This window comes from Aythya ferina (assembly GCF_964211825.1).
Source record: "Aythya ferina genome assembly, chromosome: 9".
NCBI lineage: Eukaryota > Metazoa > Chordata > Aves > Anseriformes > Anatidae > Aythya > Aythya ferina.
The window spans coordinates 15,897,434-15,922,199 of NC_140305.1; the positions used below are offsets into that span (position 1 = coordinate 15,897,434).

Sequence of the window (24,766 nt, forward strand, 5' to 3'; positions counted from 1 at the left end):
GAGGGTCTCCTGTAGTTTTATATGGGGCATTTTCTTTAACCTGCTATAAAAGCATTAACAAGTTGTTCGGCATTAATTGCCTTTTTTGCTATCCTGTCCCGTGCCGTGGGGCAGGGCAGGCAGATGGCAGGGATGTTCCCCCATGGCAGGTCCAGCCTGGCTTTAATTCAAGACAGAGCCTGGTCCTACAGGGTCTATGAGAAGGTCTGGGGTCTGTTGCAGGGTATGCCCAAGGTAACCCTACAGGACATGGGGTGACCGGCTGGGTGCCTGGTCTTCATGCCGTATGCTGATAAACCCTGGGCGAGACGGGCTGAGCCAGCAGTTTGCAGCAAACACAGGTGTCTTTTCTGCCCCTTTTCTCCAGTTTTACCAGATTCACTGCTGTGGCCACTTCCTGAGGGGTTTGCAAAAAAACCCTCTTGCACCCTGGGGCACACGAGGATGGGACACAGGAGGGCTCAGCCCCTGCCCTGGGCTCTATGTCCAAGCGCTGTCGGCCCCCACCCCCTGCCAGATTTTCTGCTGCTTGCATTTGTGCTTTTGTGCTTGCCAAGAGCCCCAAAGCACTCAGCAAACAGCGTGTGTGGTGAGGGATCACCTCGTGTAATCTCCGGGCGAATCTCCCCATTATACAGTAGGCTAATTAACTCCAGTGCAGGGTCACGATGAGCTATCGGCTCCAGGAATGCCGCCCCCGAAGGGAAGTAAATATCTCTGCGAGAGCGAGGAGCCCCTTTCTATGGCAGTGAATCCTGATAAAGAGCTTCACTCCATTCTCCTGCCGCTGGCTCCAGCTTAGCTGCCTTAAAGCTGATTCTGCCCCGCGCTAATCTGGAGGATCCATTCAGCCCAAAGCTCAGCGTCTGAGTCTGTTTGCCGAGCGTGCAGCTGTGTCAATTTGCAAAGACAAAGGAAAGCTCCTCTGTCAACAGGTTGGGGAGCTCAGGTAGCACGAGCGAATTGAGGGCAAGAAGTCAAAGCGGATTCACCAGGCGGCCGACCGCGCTCAAATCCCAGCCGGCGCGAGGGGCCGGGGCCGCGCGAGGGATAAAGGGGGCACAGGGGAGCGGCCGGCCCTGTAAGCCCACCAATTAGTGCTATTAAAGAAAGATAATTAGATCTGCTCCATGGAAACCCCAGAGGAGGGAGAATGCAATTTCCACTTGGGCTTATTGTAATAAAAGTTGGAAGTGCCAGGGGGTGCCCAAAGGGTGCTGCAGGCAATAGCAGCAGGGCCCCCGGGCACGGGCAGGCAGCCGTGCTGTGAGCAGGGCTGGGGGCACGGGGCAGAGATGTGAGGATGGCAGGGGGCATGCCAGTGTCCCTAGGGGAGTGAGAGGGTCGTAGGTAAGTCCTGGGGAGGACAGGAGGCTTCTCAGCCAGGCTGTGTTGGGCTCTGATCCTATCTGTGCATGCGTGCGCAGGGGGAAGCACCCTTAACCTTAGTGCCGCCGGGTCAGGGAAATACTTATTTAGTTTTGTGCTGGGGGAAACAACGTCTTGGGGAAGTCAGGCCTGAGATTTCTGAGTGCCACAGCACAGCCTGGGCTCTCCCCACCACCACCAAGTGAAGCCCCTCGAGCCAGTGCGGGATCCAGCCAGGGTCCGAGGGCAGCAGGGGCACGGCTGCAGGGGATCGCGTCCCTCGGCACTGAGGGAAGAGGCAAGGAGCTGTCACACAGCCAGCGTGTGAGGAGCTCCCCGGCCTCATCATTCTGATCATCTCAGCTGATTTCCTGCCATGCAGAGATGTACGGAATGAGCTGTGCCTCAGCAAGGCCCTCTTGCCACCGAAAACTTCCACAAAAGCAAAAATTACACTGGAAATAAAGGAAGTCTTGCCTTTTTCTTTGAATATTTGAAAGAAAACACAGACGGGACTCAGGCTCAGGAAGATTTTGCTACAAATTGGTCTCTTGGAAGAGGCTACACGTGGGGAAGAGGAATGTGAAAGAGAAACAACTGAAAGGCTGCAAACAGCCGACCAGGGCTGATTTTGGTACCGGCCATGTGCTGTCCTCACCCCCAGCAGCTGTCCCTCCCCTCTGCCCACTGGGCAGCAACGAAGAATTCAACCTAAACGAGCCGTGCTTGGAGGAAATGCAGTTCTCAGACACTTAATACAGCTTTAGTGAGTACACAACAGCCATACACATCAAATACCGAGGTGATACCACAGCGAGCAGGGAGCACAGGAGAAATCTCGTGTTTGTAATAACTCCTGACACACGGTTCAAAATAATATTCTGCCCTAAACTTCTTCCTTCTGACGTAAATAGTCCCGGGTTGCAGATGTGTGACCAGATTCTTCTCTTGGAGTTAAGCTTATTTATTTTGATAAATGTCTGGGAATATAACACCTGTAACATTAATAAACACAGTCATCCCTTTCAAATACATTTTATACCTACTGTACGTTTTTATTTTGAGATAATAAATCACATGCATAAACCTTATTAATCATTTAAACAGCCCCTTAAAACACTGCTGAAAAGATTTTCCAACTCAAACACCTTTTAAGACGCAATGACATCATGTCTGTCGGGACATTGTTGTGTGGCAAAGACTGTGAGACATTTTCCCCCCATAAAGCCGCTGTAATAAAGTTTGTCACTGCAGTCATTAACCTCATGTTTTCTCCTCTTGCCTTCTTCCTTACTCGGGCACCACCCATCACCAGGGACAAAGAGAAAACGTGCCTCAGTGAAAACTTTGGGGGTCTAACCATGGAGTACACCACTAAGCAAAATATCCAGTGATTTCAGGAGAGTTACCTCCTTCCTTTCTTACATTAACTTCAGGGGTACCTGTGCACCCCCGGGCAGGAAGAACACGAGTAGAAAGCAGGAGGAAGGCAAGACTCCAAGTTATCCCCAGAAATTGAGGAAAACTGAGCGAATGGTGTCACTTCATGGAACTGGACATCCCAGGAGGAACCGGTCCTCAATGGAAATCTTCACTTGTGACCTAGGAGAAGCTGCTGTCTCAGCTGGCAGGCTCAGTGGAGGCTTTGCCTGCCGAGCAAATGCAAAGCTGTGTTTGACTAAGCTAAGAGAGAGGGGAGCAGATGTGGGTGTTGAGATTTTATCAGGTGGAGCCTGGAGATGCTTAGGCAGCTGGATCCTCTGCGTGAGCAGAAAGCCATGCTGAACCTGGTATTTGGAGTATCTGCCTCTCTCCTGCTGCTGGAGCTGAGCTCCGTGCTTTGTGAACACACACAGATGAGTGTGGCACGCCCAGTCCCCATCCTTCGGTGCTCTGTGAAACCAAAACCTCAGAAGTGCGGTCACTGCCAGAGCTGTGACTCAGCCCTGCTCCCTGGTCCTGTCCCTGGGGCAGGAAAACTTGTGTGATGAGCTGCTGGGCTTGGCTGCTTCCAAAAACACCTCTCCTGGTGGATGGTCCCACTGGGGAGGGCAATGCTGCGGCGTGCACCCCCTGCAAACAGGGACAGGGGCTGGCAGCACAAGGAGAGCTCCTTGCAGGGCAGTTCCATCCCCAGCTCCTTAAAGCTCAAGGCTAGAAGGGCCTCCTGCATGCACACACACAAATCCAGCTGAACTCAAACATTTCAGTCCATAGAAGCAAGCTCCATGGTGCAGGGATGTGCGTGCTGCAGGCGGGTCCCAGCAGGGACTGGCGCTGATCGTCACTGCTGCCCCTCCAAATTAACGCATACAAAGCCCAAGCCCAGCTCCGGGATGGTCCAGCTGCAGCCCCTGATATGGTTTTCCTTCTCAAAAGACACCCCAGCCAACTTTAAGCCAATTACCAGGGAGACAAACACACCTGCCTAATTAGACACGGCCTCAGCCCCAGACCCCATGGAGCTGCGATGCCCGCGAACCGCAGCGGCGTCCCCTGGGACAGCATCGCGCCTCTGAGCCTGGCAGCGCACGCAGCCACCCCCAGCTGAACAATTAAGCTATTAAGTAACTCAGTTAATAAATTCAGATTTTGCCCTAATACATTTCTAATGACCTTGTCTAATAAATTCGGAGCAATCTGGGGAGAATGCCTGTTGCCGTATTTTAAAGGCAAAAGTGATTTACGTGTGCTGAGAGGGCAAAGACAGCCGCGCGTGATTTATTGCTATCAGTCACTGCATCTTTCATCTCTTTAATTATTTTCTCTACAGGCAGCTTCAGAAGTGCTCTTGAAGGCTGAATGCTGAGCATTTTTCGAGTTCAGATACTTCGCAGTTATAGGTCAGAACTCCTGTGCTTTCCTTCCCATCTGAGGCTCCAGTTGTTAGCCACAGAGGCTGCGGTTCGGTCTGCTTCGCTTGGACCTAACGCGATGGGTGATTTTGCATGCTCGGTGTTGTACGGAGCCAAATGCCTGAAACCTCCAAGAATTTGTCCACCAGGCATCCAGCATTTTCCGGTGGGGAAGCCAGCAACAACCACTGGCTGACTGTGATTGTAACAAGATTTACCTCTTGTTGCCAGACTACAGGCAGGGGCTTGGGGAGCGATCTGAGGGTTGCTCTGGTTTTATTGGGCACAAAGACAAACTTCAGCATCCTTCCCAGAGAGAGAGGAGCTCGCCCAGCACTGACCACGCAGCTGAAAGGGAAGAGGATGTTGAAAAGCCTGAGTTCGGGACGGAGGAAGCACAATTACACAAGGAAATTAATCTGGTTTCCAGCAGGGGAGAGAGAAGCAGGCATGGCCAAGCCCGGGAACCTGGGGGATTTCCAGGGAGCTCACGTCCTCTGGGAAACCCAGCTTAAAGCAGCGGGACAGTGCTTGTGTTTGCATCCTCTCTCCCCTGCACACCCCAGAGCTTCCTAAGCTTTGACAGGGCCAGATTTAATCTCTGCCCAACTCCACTTCCTAGCCAGGGCTCCTACTGTGGGGAGGTTTCCTGCCAAGACCATCTTCTAGCTATTTCCAGGTAGCCCTCAAAACGGGCCTGGCTGCGAGTCAGACCGGAAAAACCATTGCTACGAGATTTCCTGTCTGGCTTTACAAGACAAGAGCTCTGGAGAAATACCAAGGAATCACCCAAGCCCTTGATAAACACCTGTCTGGCTCACGGACAGGCTGGATGTCGGGGACATGGGACAAAGTGCAGCTTGTCCTTTTGCGGAGATCCCAAAACCACTCGTTCTGAGGTGGCCTCGTGTCCTGCTGGAGGTGGAGGGGAGCAGCAGGTCCAGCTCCTCGGAGCCTGGATGAGGTTTTGTTTCACAACCTCCTGCTCAGCAGCGTCACCATGGCATGCATGCACACAGGTGGGATGTGACACAGCCCAGCCCCAGGGGCTCGTGTGCTTCAAGTGCTCCACCGTGACCAAAACACCCCATGAGCAGCAAGGAGCTTCCAAAGGGTTCTTCTCCCCACATCCCACCAGGTCCCATCGGGCTGAAGCACGCGTCTTCTCTAATGACTTGTCTTGCTGCGATTCTCTGCAGCCAGAGGAAACCCTCAGCAGCATTTTTTGGGGTCAGATTTTCATGACTGAGACCTAGTCATGCAAACAACGATTTATTTTTTTCTTACCAAAACAACATTAAGGAGAAAATTCTTTCCCATGACTAAAGCCGAGTGGGAATTTTTCAACAGCACGTCAAAGCAGCAAGTTTCGGGAAAAGGGTCAGTTTGGGTGCAATTTGAAATGTGATTTTTCTTTCCGTTTTTGAAATGGGAAAAGGCACACTTCTGGTGTCAAGTGCTTGTCACACAAATGGGAATACTGTTTAGAAATACCCTGGTCAAAAATGCAAACATTTAAAAGGTTGTCGAAGCTGAACTTTCATTTTGATTGTAATGGTTTAAGATTTCTAGTTTGGAAAACATATAAAGTAATTCTCATCAACACTTTGTCTTTTAAGTAGGTGAATATATCGCTCTCCTGAGTGTAGGTCAGTGGGGCAGAGCTTGGTAGCACAGAGATGCAGCAGGATCTGGTGCGCTGGTTTTCACACCGAACGGCGCTGGGTGCTTGCTGTGACACAGACACAGAAGGATCAGGATGATTCCAAGGCAGTCAGCATTCAGCTGTGCCGTACCAAATATCTGAGAGCTCAGAGCTTTGAAAAAGAACGAACGTAATTGCTCAGCCAAGGGTGACCAGGCACCAGAGCTAGGACCTCGCTCTTATATTTGAAAGGCAGAAATTCGCACAGCATCTCATAACAGGACTGTGTTAAGGACTACGTTCAACAGGGGGCTGTTGCTGTTGAACTATGTTCCCCGGTACTTCAGGGGATACAAAAACAGATAATGAAATTTAAACACGCTACCTCCAATAAAACTCGGAACCACTTGTTGGTCAAACTAAAGAGAGCAGAATACTGTTCTCACCCTTTTCTGCAATTACACCCTTGCCTGGGAGGCTGCTGGAGGGAGAGGGAACTCCTGAGCCGCCGGCAGCCGGAGCCCTTTGGGGGGCGGCGGCGGAGCTGAGCTATCCATCCGACTGTCCAAACACGACGCAGCAACAATGGAAATGGAATTCATTAGACCTAAATAGACATGATTTTATCCTTGTTGGCCTAACCTTGGTTCCTTGTACATCGAAGCCTTCCGTTTGTGGGCTCAGACGTTAACAGATGAGTTATTAACTAGCCGTGGCTAATTACAGATAGCTGCATCACCTTCTGAAAAAGCAGCCATTGTCAAGGCCGGCTAGGGCCAAAGTTGAGGTCTCGAGAAGTTAATCTTACTGAAAAAATTGCCTGATTGAAGATATATTTTTTCCTTCAGCTTCCAGCGAAAATCATTTTTATGGGAATTTGAACACTTTCCTGAAGTGTTTGTAAAACAGCCACCAAAGCCGGGCAGGAGAAGAACAGGCCGGGCTTTCCCCATGTTCTGAGCTGGCACCGAACTGCGCCCATCGCTGAGGAGGAAATCATTATGCCCTGAAACTTTCTTGCATCTAGATGATACACAATATTGTTAATGAACACAGGTCCGGGCATTTGCCTGCCCCAGCTGCATGATTTTTCACTTAGCGCCGTGCTTTGAATCTTCCCACAGGCTGCGAGGAGGGTTGTCCCGGGGAGGAGGGCAGAGATTTACTTTGCTAATGCGTTTGGATGAGGCAGAAACGCGGCGTGGAGGAATTACAGGAATAATGGAATTATCATTTCTACCCACAGGAGGAGGAGCCTGCCCTCACCTGGGCTGGTTCCCAAGTGGGTGTCCTGCCCTGGGGACACGGCAGAGCCCGGGGGCTCCCATCGTGTAGGGCATGGCAGGAGCTGGATGGCAAAACTCGGGCACCTTGAGCCTGGAGATAGCTGAGAGACCCCAGACCCCTTCAGAGGGACTGCGAGTCGGGACATGTGTGACGTTAGCCAAGGCTTTCTAATTAGATGGAGAAAACAAATCTGCTCCACCCCAGGCAGCTGCGGCTCCAGCCAGCATGTTACTTATTAGCTCAAATTATTATTATTATAAAAAACACTTGACTTTCTTGTTCAAAAAGTAAAAAGGGATTAGCGGGGTCTCTCAGACGGCTCTCCTCAGACTAACCTCCAGCATCCCAGACAAAGCCCCCACCAGAACAGAGGCTTTCTCAGTGCAAGGACAAAACAGGCCCCAAACGGCAGCAATAGAAAGTCAAAGGTAATACTTGACGGCGCACTCAGCTCTGTTTGCTGACTTTCCCTAACGCATACAATAAAGTTCAGCCCAGATATGTCACTGCTGCCAATTACCCAGGGCAACAGCCGGACCCTGGCGCTGGTAAATCAATGGGGGCACAAGGGAAAGCTGCTTTCCCCAAACCTGAAGTACGTGGAGGACCATAAAGCACACAAGGGCGGATTAGGGGCTGGGGAACAAAACGCACCGGGAGGGCTCCGGGTCCCCTCTGCCCACCGGCCCTGGTGGCTTTCCCAGCCCCCTGTTGTCCTAAACCTGTCCCATCAGAGGCTGCACCCTCTCGAGGGGCTTGGGGACAAAGAGGCCAGGAAGCCCCCAGGTTTCAGCAGCAGGGCCGGGACAGGCAGGGACATCCAAGGCAGCTTTCCCCAGGGCTGGCAAAGAGCTGGGCGGCGTGGGAGAGGGCGGCCAGGGCTGGCGTTGGCGCATTTGGCTAAAAATGATTTGATTGGCAAATCCAAGCTGTCTGGGAGTCGATGAGTAATCAGCATGAGCCACAGCTTTGGTGTGAAGAGCTCTCTTTAACCTTATTTTCCTGTTAAACGAACTGCACCATGCTCAGCCCAGCTCTGCTCAGGGACTGAAGCTTTCCCCGTCCTGCAGGCAGGGATGCTGAACTAAATGGATTTCAGTGATTTGCATGGAAACGCTCGGCTTGACTGAATAACAACTGGCATTTTTTAATCACACAGCCCCATGTGGCTGGGTGCCTTGAGAACGCCACCCTGCAGGTAACAACGCTTCTCTGGATACAGCCTGAGGCTGGAAAAGGGCCGAGCCCTCATCCCACTGGTGCCATCAGCACTTCTTCAGTCCTTGAGAGGAAAGCTGTGCTGCCAAGAGCCCTTGGAGGGCTGCGGCATTTGCTTGGAGAGGATTTTGAGTAGCGTGATGCTCGGTCATTCTGGGCTGCCCAGCACCGTGGGCTGTGTAATGGTCCAGAGAAAATCAATTGGACGCTGCGTTTCAGAGATAAGGGCTGGGATTTTATTCCGGAGAACCTGGTGACCCCAATCAATCTCTGTCCCCAAACTGTCTCAAAGTTTGATGCTCTACTCTGCAATTAAACTTTAACAACCAAGAACTGCAGCAGATGTTCCAGTCAAAATGCATTTATTAACTATTTATTTTTGATGCACATCAAGAGGTACCAGCCAAGGTATTTAAAGGCAGACAACCGTTTGCTGGTATATGGTCCCATTAAAACCTGGAGTTATTTTTCATCTCCTGTTTAAGGTTCCATTTTATGCTGATAAAAATAAAATAAGCTATGAAATCCCACAAACTTTCTTCATGACAATTACTCTGCAAAAAGAGCTTAAGCCAACAGTTGCAGCATAAAGCAGAGAGCTTGAAATGTGAATAAGGAGTTTGGCCACAAACCCAAAAGGAGTGGGTAGGGAGCACAGGGAGGCAGGGAGGACGTTCCCCCTGCTGTGCAAGTACCTGCCTCAATGCTTTGTTGGCCTTGCAGTGCTGTAACATTACTTACAGGAAATCTTGAAAGAAAGAAAAAATTAGGATTTTTTTTTTTTTTAAATAAAAAGTCAAGCATAATTCCTGAATAGTCCTATTCCAGAATAGTCCTGCCCAGTGGGTCTAGCAGAGCCCCAGATGAAAGTGTGCAGCATCTATAGACATGAGTGTTTGTCCCCAGCACAGCCAAAGGACAGGATTTGGGTCTGTAAGCAGAAGTTGAGATGTGAATTCAGTATCCAGCATTGGCATGTGCACCAGGACCCAGTGATCACTCTCTGGTGAGCACATAACATGGGGGAACCTTCCCTCATGGCACTCCTCGCAAGCACAAGTGACTTGTGGGATGGGGACACGAGGCATTTAGCAATCCACCTTCACACCCTGCAGCACAGCCCAGGACACCAGCTGGACCCCGTGCCCACGAGGCAGTGAGAGGGCACCCAAGGAAGATGCTCTTTGGGGGATGCACAGAAAAATCTGTGCTTTCGGCTCTGCCCCACACTGGGCAGCTCAGACAAAGCTCACCCCACAAGGTGGTGACACGGGGTGCAGCCCTGAAGCCCACAGGGGAGCTTTGCCTGGTGCCTGCTGCCTGTCCAGGCACCGAGCACGCTGCCGGCTCAGCCCCAGCCAAATGCCCTTGGGCTGGCCCCGTCCAGGGCCGGGAGAAAAAAAAGGGGCCTTTGGCGGGGAGGCGTTTTTCATCGCCCTGAGAGCTGTGTCCGATTGCATTGTCGGAAGCAGCAGGTAGCAGCGAAAGGCTGGGGCATTCCCCTGGCCAGCCCCAGCCCCCGTTGCGCTGCCTTTCAGCGCAAGCCAAAGGTCAGCCCGCAGCCACGGCTCCGAGCCCGCGCTGTTTTGTTACGATTGTCACAAGGTAAATTAATCAGATTTACGGCATTAAGCCCTGCCGTATCTTGAGCCTTTCAGTCCTTTCTGCCCCCAGAACTTGCCCCGTATGAAGGGGCTCTTTGTTTATCCTGCACTTACAGTCTTCATTTGGTGACGGGGAGCAGCTAGAGGGATGACAAGTGTAAAGGAAGGGCGGCTGCTGGCAGGTGCCCAGCAACAGCGGCGCTTGCAGCCCCAAACCTTTCCCATCTCCCTCCATACCAGGGCAGAAAACAGTGGTTGCAGTGCCTCAAATATTCCTCCCAGGTAGCCAGCTGGGCAAGGTCATGTTTTCAGAGCCACACGCCTTCTGGGGAGGGCAGCTCCCCCCAGATAACAGAAGCAATTCCAGAGCAGGGCAAAGCGCCACGACCAGGAGCACAAAGCTCAATTTATGTCCTCCTGACGCACCCCCAGCATGTGGGACCACTTACACACTTGTTTGCCTTGGTCAGCCGGGCTGCAGAACCACCGGGGAGCTCGGTCTTATTTCATTTTCCAACGGGGATGCCAAAATGCTGGTCTCAGGCATGCAGGGGGCTGCCCGAACGTGCTCCCCAGCTGCAGGGATCTTTATCCTGCCATGCAGGAGAGCACCAGTGTCCTGCTGGCAGAAATTTGTCTGCAAATTTCCCCTCATTGAAGGGAGCGAGGGGCCTGCAGGACACGGGCTGAGAGGAGAACTTGATTAGGGCCAGGGAGACGGAGGCATATCAATAGCCCTCCTGTCAGGGGCCAGCCATGCACTTCTCCACGCTCTTTCGCGCTCACAGGATCGCATCCTACAACTGCCGGGCTTTCAGTGAGCCTCATTTCACCACAGTATATAGCATTAAAAAACCCCTATACTTAACCTATCCATATGGAAAAGCAATCTTGAAAGAAAGAGCAATGGAACCAAGAGAGGACAAGGAGCTGGTGAAGGCGACTGCAGAGAAACTTGGAGCTAGAGTGGAAGAGGGTGGGAACCGGCATCTGCGACCTTATCTCCTGCAGGTGCATTTGATTATCCTCAGGGCAGCTCATAACCACGGAACATAAAATAGATTGATGCATTTGTTTTGAGCAATGGCATGCAGATAAGGGGAATTATACGCCACATTTGGTTGTTTTGCTTGTATTGATTTTTCTGCTTCAAGTTTTTAGCTTTTCCACAAGAAAATGAAAAGCAAGATGACAGGATATGGTCTGGACATTAACATGACCTCTCCGTAATCAGAAAACATTTCACATGCATTTAAATTTAAATAAGGGGACCACAATGACAGCCTAAATTCCCACCATCCATCACTCTTTGCAAAAGGACCTCTTCCCAGAGACGGCTGGCATGCCGAGCGCCTCCTCTCCCAAAACAAGCAGCGTGGGTGAGTTTGCATATAATCTGCTGGCCCAGTGCTGGTATGTAACCCAAAGATGCCTGTAACTTTCAGAGCGTGAACAGTGTCATGTTGACTGAAAAACGAGACTTCTCTGCGAGCTGAGGCTCCCCTGTGGCACGGCAGCACGGATCTGTGCACAAAGCCAGCAGCCTGGCTTCAGGGGATGCATCCTGCACGCCTCCCAGCCACAAGCTTCCTCCCACACCTGCCTCCAGAGCCTGGCCCCGCTGACTCATGAAAACCTGGAGGGCTTCAAATAGCTTTTTTTTTTTTTTTTTTTTTTTTGTATTTTCAGATGAAAAAGCCTTAACCAGTGTATTTCCTAAAAGAAAGAGAACATAGATGTGATTCATGTTTTCAGGCACACGTCTGCTTAAATGTTTTGCCAACATACATCGGCTGCAATCACCGTGATTATTTCCTCAAGATTAAAAAAAAGGAAGAAGAGGGAAGAGCAGGCACTCCCAACCATGCCTGAATTAAAGAAATGGTGTCATTTCTTTGGCATTATCATTATTTTCATTTCCCTCTTCTCCCTCCCCTCTACAAAATCATTAAATCATTATAATGATTAAAAAAAATACCACAGCAGATGTCTGGCCTGTTTGATCCCGAGCCTGAATAGGAACAAAAAAGGACTCGAGACTCTGATTATGGAAAAAAAAATGAAGTAGAAGAGAGAAGAAATTTGTAAGAGGAAAGCCATGAAGGAGAAGCTCCGGCTTTGATCTCCGCCCTGCTCCAGCTCTGCCAGGGGCTCTGCAGAGCGAAGCCAGGCCATTACGAGGAGGAGCGTAGGGGCAGCATTTTATGTGACCTGCTCAACGGAAAACAAGTCACTCGGAGTGAGATTTCCATCCTTCGGGTAAGAGAAAGGAAAGAAAACACAGATTGGATGTGCTTAGAACGAACACAGGCCTCAAATCACCGCTGCTATTTTGACTTGTGCGCAACCGGCCTATTTTAGCCTACGGAGGCTGATGAACAGGCTGCCAGCCTGGGCTGGCTTGTTCTCTTTAATTCCTGATTTGTATACCCTCACGTCTGCCCTGCTGAAGGAATCCAGTGCTGAGGGAACAGCCGGTGGAAATCAGAGCGACGGCAGCATGGAGCATTAGCAGGCACACAAAGCTGGCCTGTCACACCTACCTTGGTGCCTTTCAGCAGTACAATGACACCGGGAACAGTGAGGGGACATTTCCTACGTGTTCCCTGCTAACAACTCTCTGCATACGCTGGAGACAGAGACACTTGTGTCAAGCCAGCTTCCAGGTGAGGAAGCTGAAGGAGATGTTGCCCCAACCATCCCACCCTCTGGGTGCTGATGCAAACAGCCCCGCGCTGTCCCCTCAGCCACCTCTCAGCACGGTGGTGGAAAAGTTGCCCTTAAGAGTCTGAACGGGAGCAGACCTGGCCTGAAAATCTGCCACTTGGAGTGAGCACACCAGGCATCTCCTTTTCCAACTGGAAAAGTGTTTTACCTCAGCCCTGCTGATGAACATTAATTGAAGACACATGTTTGTGAGACCCAGAGGACATCTGTGCAAGCACTCAGTGAGAAGATCAAGCCCAGCTCACACCATGAAGTCATGTGCATAACCAGCATCACCTGTGCTGCTGGCTGCAGGCACGCAGGAGAAGGACTTGGGGTGCCAGGCACCCAGCTTCCACCTAACCCAAAGCAGTCTGTCCCCTGGGGTTGCTTGCAAACGTCACCTCTGCTGAGGAGCGGTCACCCCAGAGCTGAGAGTGGCACCTGCAGGGCAGAGAGGGAGCCCTTGTTTGCTGCAGCAGGCTGTGGCAGCAGCGGGGCTCCCCAGCAGGCAGCTCACACAGCAGGCACGACACTAAAGCCACCCAGAGCTGCACCAGCTGGGGATGGTTCAGGGCTCGGGGTGGGCCATGGACTGCCAGAGGTTACATGTGGCAGCCAGCTCTCTTTGCCCTCCATCCCTGTGTCTGACCAGAAGGGGACCGATGGGAAACGGTCATTTTTAGCTCATTTTCAGTTGTTTTGGGTGGATTTAGCACAAATGTTTTCAATGTGTTCTCCCCTTCCCCCTTTCCAAAACAAGGCATCACACAGGGCAAAACTAAAGTAAGAAAAGCCCAACCACACCTGGTCAAACAGAGCATTTACCTTAATCCACGAGAATCAGTTTCTTTTTCATTTGTTTCACTTGCATATTTTTTAAAAACAGTAAACTCATTCGTTCATACAGACATAGCAAATTCCACATTTCGCAGTGGAACACCAGCCTGAAACAATGCAAAGAACTTTCTCAAATCAAAATCCATCTGCTCGTCTGGCTGGTTTGCATTCATTCCCCATCTTTTTCCCCTCCAAGATTGCCCACTGAACGTGATCCCAGTTCAGAAACAGTTTCAGCTGCCATGAGTGTTTGCTTTTCACCGAATAAACTGTGAGCTCAGTGCCACCCAGCATTACTCCTACCACCAAGGAAAGACCGCCTTATGCTTCACGAGCATTTCTAACACAGTTTGGGAAGTTTGCCCAAGGGGAGACCAAGAGGGCCCCACGTTGGGCTTTTGCAGAGAGCTTTGGGCAGCTGAAGGAGCCGAAATACATGTCCTGCTGCACTGCTGGGTGTTCCCTGCTGATGGGACAGAGAAGGTAGAAAGTGGGGGGCTGCCTCATCAAGACACACCAACATTCATCTGGAGGCATCCTTACACAGCCTGAGGGACCTGCCTACATCGAGCTAGTTTACACGTGGAAGTCAGAGCAAGTTAAGTCCAAGTGTCAATTTAAAGCACGGCTGATCAAAGAGCAACAACGCACGAGCGCGTTACTGCTAGCTAGGAATTCGCCCTGCTGTCAAGCTGCCTCCCAGGCACCTCTCCCCAGCGCTGTGATCTCCCTGGGTTTGTCACCAGCCAGCAGCCATCGCACGGGGGATCTCCTGCTGAAGGCAGGCACAGCACACGCCGGTGCTACGGGCAGAAGTGAGTCTGAAAACGGAGAAGGCAGTGCCGGGAGGATCGGGCAGCCCCGGCCGCCTGCGCTCTGCCTGCTGCCACGAGGGAACATGTGCTGCACAGCCCCGGCTGGGAAACGCGGGGAGAAGTCATCCAAAAGCTCTCTGCAGAACAGGCTGCTTTTAAAACGGGGATTTTAAGGGAGTGTTTTCATTGCTTGAAAATCTTCTAGCTCCAAAACAAGAATTATTGCCCAGCTTTGGTAAAAGAAAGCAGTAAAAGCATTTATGTGCATAAATCCCAAATGTAGTCTTTATCCAACTACGTTTCCATAGAAAATGCTTCTACTTTCTTGTCTGTTTTGATGTTGAAAATACCTGGTCTTGCTCACTGACAAAACTGCACCTCACGGACCCCTCTCTTTTCCAAGGAAAACAGCATCTGATACTCAGCCAGGGAGTATCTTAGCACCTCTGTCTCCTGTGGATTTTGCCTCTGGCTTTAAGGAGAGCAAGACCCAGCCCAGAGCCCCCAGCACAAACATTTGGAACTGGTTTGCTCCACATCTCGCTCCCACTTGTTTGGGATTAAGGAAGAGAGGCATTTAAAACCACGGGCAGGGGAGACGAGCTGGGAGGCAGGGGCGGCTGCAGGGTGCCCCGGGGAGGAAGCTCTAGCTCTGTAAGGGGACAGCAGCACCATCCCTACCTGCTCTGTGTCCCACAGCACAATGCTGCCCTTTTCCCAGGGGTTTGTTCTCCAGTATGGGCTCCAGCGTCCTCCTCGGTGTGCAGGAAGCATCTCTGCCTGGGGCTGTGCACCCCCAGCTCCTCGGCCAGGCGCCCTCACAGCCTGACTTCTCTCCAGCCTCATCTCCCTGTGCAGCACAGAATAAAAACAAGGTAGTGTTAGGAAAAAGGGGAACGATTTTAAGCTAAAAGAGATTTAGATCAGGTGTTAGGAGGAAGCTCTTTGTTCAGAGGACAGTGAGGCACTGGCCCAGGCTGCCCAGAGAAGCTGTGGGTGCCCCATCCCTGGAGGTGTCCAAGACAAGGCTGGATGGGGCTGGGGGCAGCCTGGGCTGGTGGGAGGGGTCCCTGCCCATGGCAGGGGGTTGGAATTAGACGATCCTTAAGAGTCCCTTCTAACCCAAGCCATTCTAGGATTCTATGAAAACCTTTACTCTGCTGGCTGGCTGAAAGCCTGCATTTTATGTTACAAACCTTCTGCCTGCTTGACACACTTGCATCAACAGCTTTTCTGCCCTTTCTCATAGATGCAAATGATGTAAGTGAAGTTGCATCCAAGGCACAGCAGCGTGCTCTTGGGCCAGAGCAGCTGCAAGGGATCTCCCAACGCACAGATAAAGCCTGAGCCACTTGGACTTCAGAGTTGGACCAAAGCTCTGGGAAGACCTCAATACTGATGCTTGCAGCAGGGCCAGAAGTGTCATGGCAGCAGCATGCTCCTGGCCCTGTCCCAAGCAGCAGCTTTCCTGGGCAGGGTGGGGGGCACGGGGCAGCATCTCTGCTGGCCGTTGAGGGATGTGCCGCAGCCTGCATGGGAGATTTCCCATTTCCACGGCACTCACATCCCTTTGGGGTAGGAGGGATGAAAACCAGGTCCATCTTCTCACCTGCCCGCGACCACCCCGCTGTTCGAGGTGGCATCCGAGCCTGCCTCAGAGCAGAAGCACAAGCACACAAAAACTGAGTTATGGAGAGTCTCCTGACAGGCTGGCAGCCGTCTCGGTGACTCACTAACTTGTGATTTCCTCCGTGGTGGTTTTCCAGCACAGCTGCTGCTGGCCGCAGCACATGGCGAGCGCTGGCGGAGCGAGCGCCGTGTCATTTCTCAGAAGGCCGGGCTGTGTGGGCAACCTGCGCATCGCTCACGCAGAGCCCACCACAACACCCAGTAATTGCCAGGAGGATAACAGGCCGTAAATCTGGGCAGCTGCACATGTGAGGCACGCACGGTCTGGCTCCTGCAATCAAAGCGCGTGTGTTTTTACTCTGTGCAGTGGCTGAATGTATTTCTCATTCTGGATTCCCCTTTCCAGAGGAAACTCCCTCCATCCCCCTCACTTCTCTCATCGTCTTTATGGAAGGACCTCAGGCGTTTTGGAAGTGTGGGGAGAGGTTTACACCATTCCTGCAAGACATCTCCACTGCTCAGTGCCACTTGACAAGCAGGGAAGCTGCGAACAGAGCCATGGTGTAATTTTCTACACACAGCTTGCAGGGGAAGCTGGAGTAAAAGGCAATTCTCTGGCCTCCCAGCCCCATCTTTTCTCTCCAGGCTTGAAATCATAGCATCTTTGTTATGCACAAATTTGATTACTAAATGCCCGGGCTGCCTGGGTTACAGGTTTATTTGCAAACCTGAAACCTAGCTCTAGGGTCACAGACCTGTTTTGAACATACTGGGGCAAAGATTTGACTGGAAGAAGAAAGAAATCTTTTTCTTCACAACCCCATGGAGAAAATATTGAAATTTAAAGAGGCTTTGTCAAACAAAACCCAACCTGGCCAGCCCAGGAGCCCCGCACAAAGGGGCATTGTACTCTGCTGAAGGAACAGCGCATCCAGGCTGTCAAGGCCACGTCCTGTGCTGCCAGTGAGTGCAAGAAAGCTGGACTCAGGCAGCCTGATGACTTCATGTCTGAGAGACGGGTGAAAATCATCTTGCTGCCTTCTTTCCCTTCTTCATAGAAGGCATTTGGCGGAACAAATCAGACTGCAAGGAGGGCCAGTAGGAGCAGGATGGAAAACAAAGTTAGAGGAGCACGGCCAAGAGCAACCGCAGGATCTGCTGAGCAGTGAAACTGCAGGAGGCTTTGCTGCTCACCAGCACAACAACCAGCCCTGCACATGGGGAGCAGGAGCCATCAGAGAGAAAAAAAGTACTGAGAGCAGTGAAGGAATAGCTCTACCCGCTGGCAGAGCGGGGACAGAAGGCTGCAGGAGCCCTCCCCAGTGCAGGCACTGGGATGAGTCCAGCTCAGTGCTCCTGGGAGCGTGGGCAGAGCAGGGTGTAAGCAGAAGGGAGCTGAGCACAGCTCTGTTGGCTGCTGCCCACAGCTCCCAGAGGCAGCAGAGCCAGGGGTACTGCCTGTGCATCCTGGTGGGTGCCCCTCTTATTTCTGGAGGACTGCTGAGTCTTCCTGACTTGACCTGCCATTGGATTTCTCTTCCTCCCCACACAACCAGTGATGCACGCTGAGCTCACAGGTCTCATCTGTTGCTCACGAGCAGAGGGCACTGTTCACTGAGAACCAAGACAATATCCACCAGCTCTCCAGCTATCTCTGTGGGGGCTTGCATTTAAGTGCCTTAATAAGGAAGCATAGGAATGAACTCCGTCCCTTGGAAGCTGTTCCCGTTGGCAGTGGAACCAAACCAGAGCAGACAAAAACAGCTCCGCACGTGCGCACAGCATCACGGCATCCGTGCAGTCTCTTCCTAGCACCCCAGGAACCTGCGGTGTGCGAAGTGCCAGCAGCAGGATTGCTCAGCCCAGCCCATCGCAAAGACCCTCAAAGAAAACAAGCCATCCCCCCGAGCCGCACGCCGCGCGCTGTCTGGTCTCACTCCCTGCCACGCTGGTTTCCTGGAACATACCTGAGACTTCGAGCCCCACTTTAAATGAAACAGCTGTTCTGACCGCTTACAAGGAGGCAGGGAACCCTGCCATGGATTTCCAGCCATGGAAACCACATGAAAAGCTCGGCAAGCAGCTTTCCCTGCCATTCCCAGTCTTCTTCATCCAGGCCAGTCCAAAGGATGGCTTGGCCAGAGAAAGGAGATTTGCAGAGCTGTTTGTCGTAAATCCAGGATTTCACTAACATTCACCAATGGATTTTCTCTCTTCTGGGAGGGTGCTTGAATCACCCTTGATGTGGGCTTCGGAATAAAAAAGATCTTTACAGACTACAATATTTCTCTTTTTTTGTCTTTTTGCATTCTCCCTGACATAATTGCTGGTTGCAGTTCCAAATCCCTCAGAGAAAGGTGCCTTTTCTAGTGAATTTGTCTAAATCCCTCCTATCCCTTACTTTTCATTCTTTCTGATATTCTTCCCCTTTGGTTTTCAACTGCTCTTTTGCATTTTACTGCTGTCAAGCACGGGAGAAATACCATTTCATTCCTAGATATAATTACCTCTCTTGTGTCCATATGAAACTGTTTATCTAGTCTAACTTGTAGTCTGGGAAAAGTCCCCACAGAACACAGCAGGATGAAACCTGCGGGTCAGACAGGAATGACATTAGCTGTCTCAACAGCTGAAAGCAGAGCTTTTTCTAGCAGGTATTAGACAGAAACTATGGCTTTAATAGGGAGTTTCGCCTCCATGGATGAATTTATAGGTTGTTTTAAAAAATCTTATGGAAAACCTGCCTGATTTTCCCTGGAGCTGAAAGCACTCCCACTACAGATATTTCTCTTACAACTGAGCAAATGTACTGAATGAGGACAGCTTGTCTGGTCTGGGGCTTTGTTGGATGTTCAAAGCTGAGCAGAGCCTCAAGCCCTCAAAGGAGCACAGCCCCAGATGGAAGGACATTCAGACCGTCTGGATGATTTCACGTCAAAAACCCTAAAGCCTTAACCTGAACATCCCTAATCCCACAGAAACTCAGGTTTCACAGGATGGAGCTCTTGTACTCACAGATTGCCCGAGGTGATCCAAACCCAGCTGAGCACACAAAGCAGCACTTAGACTCTTCGCAGGTCTGAGGCTTGTGACTGCAGGAAAACCTGCCAAGGCAATCCCATATCACAGCTCAGGCAGGGTGGCTGTGCCACCAAAGTGACCTCCAGGAGTCTGGGGACACAGAACCTGGAAGCTGGGCAGGGCAGAGCTGGGCTTTCTGGGCTTGGTGGAGCAAGGGCACGAGCCCCCGTGCAGCTGGGCAGCAGCAGCAGGGCTCAAGGAGAGGTACAGGCTCCAGTCCTGGGAGTTTGTCCCTGCAGGACCCCGGCTGGTGATGAAGATGGAATGCTGCCCTGGTTTTAGTCCCTTGGGAGACCTGCAGAAATGAGGTGCCCCCAGGTGCTTCAGCCTGTGGAGCTCAATGGTGCCTTTTGGATGACTCAGGTCTGCTGCCATCAGGCAAGGAAATTAAACCAAAGAGGCAAAATACAGAGCTTTTCCCCAGGATGAGACTTTCTCAGAAAGACCCAAAATGATACTGCACAACAAGATATTACCCGCTTAGAGAAGACTTTTGCTCAGCTGGTGAAAATACCATGTGTGGGCTTTCAAACGTCTGGTGTAGGAGCTGGCAGGCACTGAGATGCAGGTGAATGCATAGCAGAAGTTTCCCCTCAGCTGGAAAAAACACGACCTCATACAGCTCTGACTCAGCCTTGATTACGAGGAGGTGCAGATGCTGCTGGGGCTCAGCACCCCTCCTGCAGCTCGCTCACCCCTGCGTGCCGGAGGCTCCTGGCCAACTCCTGCTGTGCCCTGCCCCACACCCTGGCTGTTTCCATCCCTCGCAGGAGGAGCTGGATGAGCCCACAAAGGCCTGGGGACTTCATTTCCTCCTTCCCAGGAGGTGGGAGGGACAGCTTTTATTCCCCCAGCAGAGGCAGCTGGGCTGGATGGAGATGTGGGTCGCTCTGTGAGCTGCGGGCTGCCCACACCCTGCCTTTCCAGGTACTAATCACCCCTTCCAAATAAGCCACCTTGCCACCTGTGCAAAAAAAAACCACTTGTAAAAACATCTTGGGCTGCTTGAACGAGGCTATTACAGAGCAGTTTATTTACTTCATTGTGCACTATTTGCCTCCCCCTTGCTTTTGGGCTGCACTAGTAATTTTTCTCCCTCTGGACTAAAAGGATTTGTGTTCCCATCCCCTCTTCCCCCCCAGTAGGTGCTAAAAAACTGCATTTTGTTCCCTATTATCCAGGCTTTCTGTGTTTTCATTAGGACTGTTTATCACTTTTAATGGATGTTCTTTTTTCTCTGCACAACACGGGCTGAGGAGCACTGCCCTGCTCAGAGCCATCCCACAGACCAGCCGAGAGCCTCCTCGGAGAGCTGTACCCAGGCCAGGGCTTATCAGTAGCTGCCACGCTGCGTCTGCTGCTCTGCCTCAGCTCATTTACCCCTTTTGTGTGTTCAGCCCCTTTCCTACGGCACAGCAACACCCTTTGGCATCTCTATCGATGTGACTAGGGCTAAAAACGCTCCTTTTCTGCCCCAAACTGGTATTACACGAAGCAGAATTCACGTTTGGAAGCAGAACTCACATTCATCTCCTCATATATATGGCTAGCTGTGAGGAAAGCCTGTAAGAGGTGGATGGGGAGGTGTGACAGCAGCCAGAGCTACATCCCCTCCAGCAAGCCTGGCTCCCGTGGGGTCTGCAGCAGCGCCCGGCTCCCCGCAGTGCCTTGCTGTGCCAGGGCTGGCTTAAAGGATAGACCAAGCAGGCGTCTACCCACCCCCAGGAAAAGCTTGTGCTGCTAAAAACCAAGTTTGCTGGAGTAAAATATTTATTCTCAATTTCCTGTTAAATTTGGCAGGAACAATGATTTTTTTTTTCCCTGGTAGTATTTTATTAGGAGATAGGGAGTTAATGGGAAAAACCAGCAAAGCACAACCTGCCTCCTTCCCCTAGCAAACAGGGCAAGTCCAGGGCCACATTTCCCTCTCCTAGCTCGCACAAGGACACAGCCCTCAGCTTTACCCTTGGACATCGCTGGGAAACCTTGGATCTGGTGGCTGGAGGCAAGGCTTCACAGCCAGCAGGTCGTTAGCAGCAAGCCCCTCACAAATACCTTGAGGAACAGCATTTAGGGAAATTAACTGCCTCTGGCAAGAGCAACCACAGCGCTAAGGTCACCACATAAGCCTGCTTGCCCCGTGCTGCTCCAGCCTTTGCCAAGGCAGCCTTGCAGCCAAGCTTTCAGAGAGCAGCACAAAAGCAGTCCTGAAACAGACTCCAGCCCGCAGCATGCAAGGAGGGTAAAACACAGGGGCTTATTTTCTAGTTGGGGAAAAAAACTAGAGTGAAATACCTTCATGCTGCTTTGCCAGAGGCCCTAAGTTCTTTCTTTTCTCTGCTTTCCTCTAAAGCACCAGAATAAAATTAATCCACGCATTTGCATCAGTGTCCCGAGCGCAGCAATAGGCACTGCAGAGCTCCCTGCTCAGGCCTGGTTGTAAACCAAGTGCTTGATATGAAATATTGCAGAGGGATTCATCACAGGGCAATTAGGCTTTAATGCAACTGCAGATTTATCCACTCGATGATTAAACCTGTCCTGGTTGCTAAAGACCTCCTAATAACAGAGGCACCAGTGACTTTTTTTTTCCCCCTCTGATTTAGAGCATTTAAATCCCATATCAAGCTATTAACATGAATTGAAGGTTGGTTTATAATACAGGGCAGCACTATAAAGTTATCAGAATCCATTCCCAGTTGGGCAGCACGAATATTGGAGCATTTGCCATGCCATCACCTTGCAGGATAGGTCAAACGAGCACAGGAGCTCTGCACAGCCACCAGGACACCGTTCTCAGAAAAGCTTCTGGGAGCTGCCTCCTCTCTTCACCCAAGCACAACCCTTTCCCTATTTTTTTTTCTTCCTCCAGGAGGACAAGATTACTTGCAGTACAAGAGGATGGTGAGCAAGAGGCTCTGTTTCTCCAGAGACACCCATGAACAGCCCTAGGCCAGGTGCCACCCACCACAGATTTATTTCCATTTTCTGTTTGGAGCCCTGCTAGAGTCCGTCCCTTTTCTGCTGCCCTAAGCCTGATATCAGAGACTTTCTTCTCATTCCTAATACAAAAGCTCCTAGATAGCAGCCAAAAACAGACAGACAGAGACTCCCCATTCCCAGATGCAGCTCCCTACCTGAGTACCCCATCCGTGCAGCAGCAAGCCAAGATGCTCCCCCCATCAGCTTTTATGGGCAGTACAGCTGTGCAGCCCACCCACCACAGGTGAGATCAACAACCCTTAATGCAGCACATCACAGGCCCTATTTCCCAGCTGCAGTTCCTTCTCTTGGTTTAGAGGTAGCCCTTTGCACCAGGCAGAGCTGGGGGATGGCAAGGTGCATGCACCCTGGGCTTCTGCAGGCAGATGTGGGGGTGAGAGTGCCCTGTGCTGGTTCCCACCTGGTCCCTGGAGGTTCCCCATCTCTCCAGGGGTATTCCTCTTTCTCCCTCCAAGACTGTTCCCCTGGCTGGTCGTGGAAGAGCATTTCTCAGCACCAAGTGAACCCAGAGCACTGCCTGCCTGTAAACAGTCACCACGCAGAAGCTCAGCCTCCATGCACCATGCAAACAGCTTTTCTGTGCTAATGGCAAGATCGTTATGGCCTTCCACAAATGATACCACCTTCATTTCAGAGCAGGAATACAGTGCCTTGCACTGTGCAAGCAGCCTTGTGAATGCTGTAGATCCTGTGGAAAGCCTGGGGAGCAGAGGGACTCCCAAGGAACCAGGACTCACCTTTGAAACAAGCAGCCAGCCCTTGGGCAACTCAGGGGCTGCCAAACACTTGTGCAGAGGGGAGGAAATCCTGCTACCTGGGAGCTTCCCACTCACAGCTGGGGAAAGTGACCGGGGCTTTGCACACAGCAGGCCAGGCCATCGCTGGGCTCTCTCCTGAAATTCCAGCTGGTGTGACCCGAGCCAGCACAACCCCAGAGCAGCGTGCCTCTGTGGGCAGACTCACAAGGTCAGGCTGTGCCACCCCTTGCTGGCAGCACTCCTGCCCAGAGCAAGGAGAGGGCTGTCTGTGCCCTGGGGTGCCTGTTCCCCGTGGAGTCAGCTCTCGTGGGCCAGATTTTTTTTTCCTACCTTGAATGAGTTTGCCCAGAACTGATCATGAATACAATGGAAAGTTTCACGCTGTGCAAAACGCTCCTTCCCATAAAGCAAACATGCATGGGTGGAAAGTTTTCAGCCAGTCTAATGCCAGAGCCAGGAAAGCAGGGCTGCACAGCTGCACCAAGAAAGAAAACCCTGAAAATTGCTGTGCCAACGATGCAAGGCAGTGTTATATGGCAAGCCAACAAGTGTGGCAGACAGAGATCACCCTGTAAAAGTTCCATTTACTGTTGTTGCCCAGTATGCAGCCCAAAGGATAGGCCTTGGTCTTTATAACCTGCATGGGCTGATAACATGCCCCCATTCGAAAGGGGGCCCCAATTTTCACGTCCATCCATTTTGTGTATTTAATGACTTCAAAGACACTTGTACTAATGGGCTAAATCCTACCTGGTGAACAAGATAACCATCGCTGTGCACCAAAGCCTGCAGTAAAGTCAATATTGACCAAGCTGCCCTGCTGCATCCTGCTGGCTGGGGCTCCCAGGGGTGCAGCAGGTTCTCCTCTGGCACCCGCTCAGGTGGGGATGGACAGAGTTTAAACAAGAGGAGCCGCAGAGCATGTTGTACAGGAACAGCGACGGCACCACGGGCTTTCTCAGCTCCTCAGACACGAGCAGTCCTGTCAGCTACCAATGTAAAGGATAATTTGTGAGAGTAAATCACTTTTGGGTCAGTGCATACATTATTTATTTTAATAATCAGATGCAAATGGAAGAGCTGTCCAGTAATTGGTCCCCGTGCTGCAAAATAATGCATGAGCCATAGGACATGATGACTCCACTGATGGAATCAGGTTGTAGCTTTGATTTCTCTTTCTGCCTCACGCTATTTTTCACTTATTCCGTTATCCCAAACACTTGTTCATATTTCAAGTGCATTGAGGCTTCCTTTGCAAAACTCCCAGACTGAAAGGCCAGCCTCCAGAGGTGCAGATCCCCCTGGAGCTGGTACCAGCCCCCACCTGAACATCACGCCTGGCTGTGGCTCACCTCCCTCACTCACAGCAGGGTGCTCTGGCTGTGCTTTCAGCCCAGACGCCCTGCAGCACACGGAAACGCTCCCCCTGGGTCAGATGTGAAACCACTGGAGGCAGGAGGGCCAGGGTCAGGTCCAGCTCTCGCAGCAGCACGTTGTGCAGTGTGGGGGTCTCGTGCAGGGTTGACAAGGAAAGACAATATCAAGTGGTTTAAGTGAGGGATCATATCACAAATAGCAAACTTCAAAAAAAAAAAAAAAAAGCAGCTGTTACGAATAGTGTGCAAGCAGCTTCTGTGCTGGAACAGCACTAGAGCAGTCCTGAATGATAAATGTTGAAAGGAAAAGTCAGTTCAAAGAGAAGTACTGATCCTCCCACAGGAAAAAAAAACCCTTGGGGGAGAGAGATGGAGATAAAGATCAGAAACAATTAAATAGCAATGGTTATTGAACACACTACCCCTGTGATTAGGGCTCCTGATTTGTCTTATCAGGACTGGGATGGGTGCAGTGAATACTGCATAGCCAGAAGCACCCAAATTGTCGATGAATTGCAAGGGCTCTGTCAAAATGCAGCTTGTCTACAAACAGAAATCCTGGTGTCGTCAGCATTGCTGTC

The 24,766-nt window shown here is 51.3% G+C and overlaps 1 long non-coding RNA gene across 1 annotated transcript in view; it reads right to left on the reverse strand.

Moving 5' to 3' along the window:
- The window catches only part of LOC311441714, an 82,814-nt gene that overhangs the window by 15,736 nt on the left and 42,312 nt on the right, over positions 1–24,766 (reverse strand). Inside the window, exon 10 of the long non-coding RNA XR_014696170.1 lies at positions 15,020–15,188. This is a non-coding gene — a long non-coding RNA (uncharacterized lncRNA). The remainder of the gene's footprint in view (positions 1–15,019; positions 15,189–24,766) is intronic.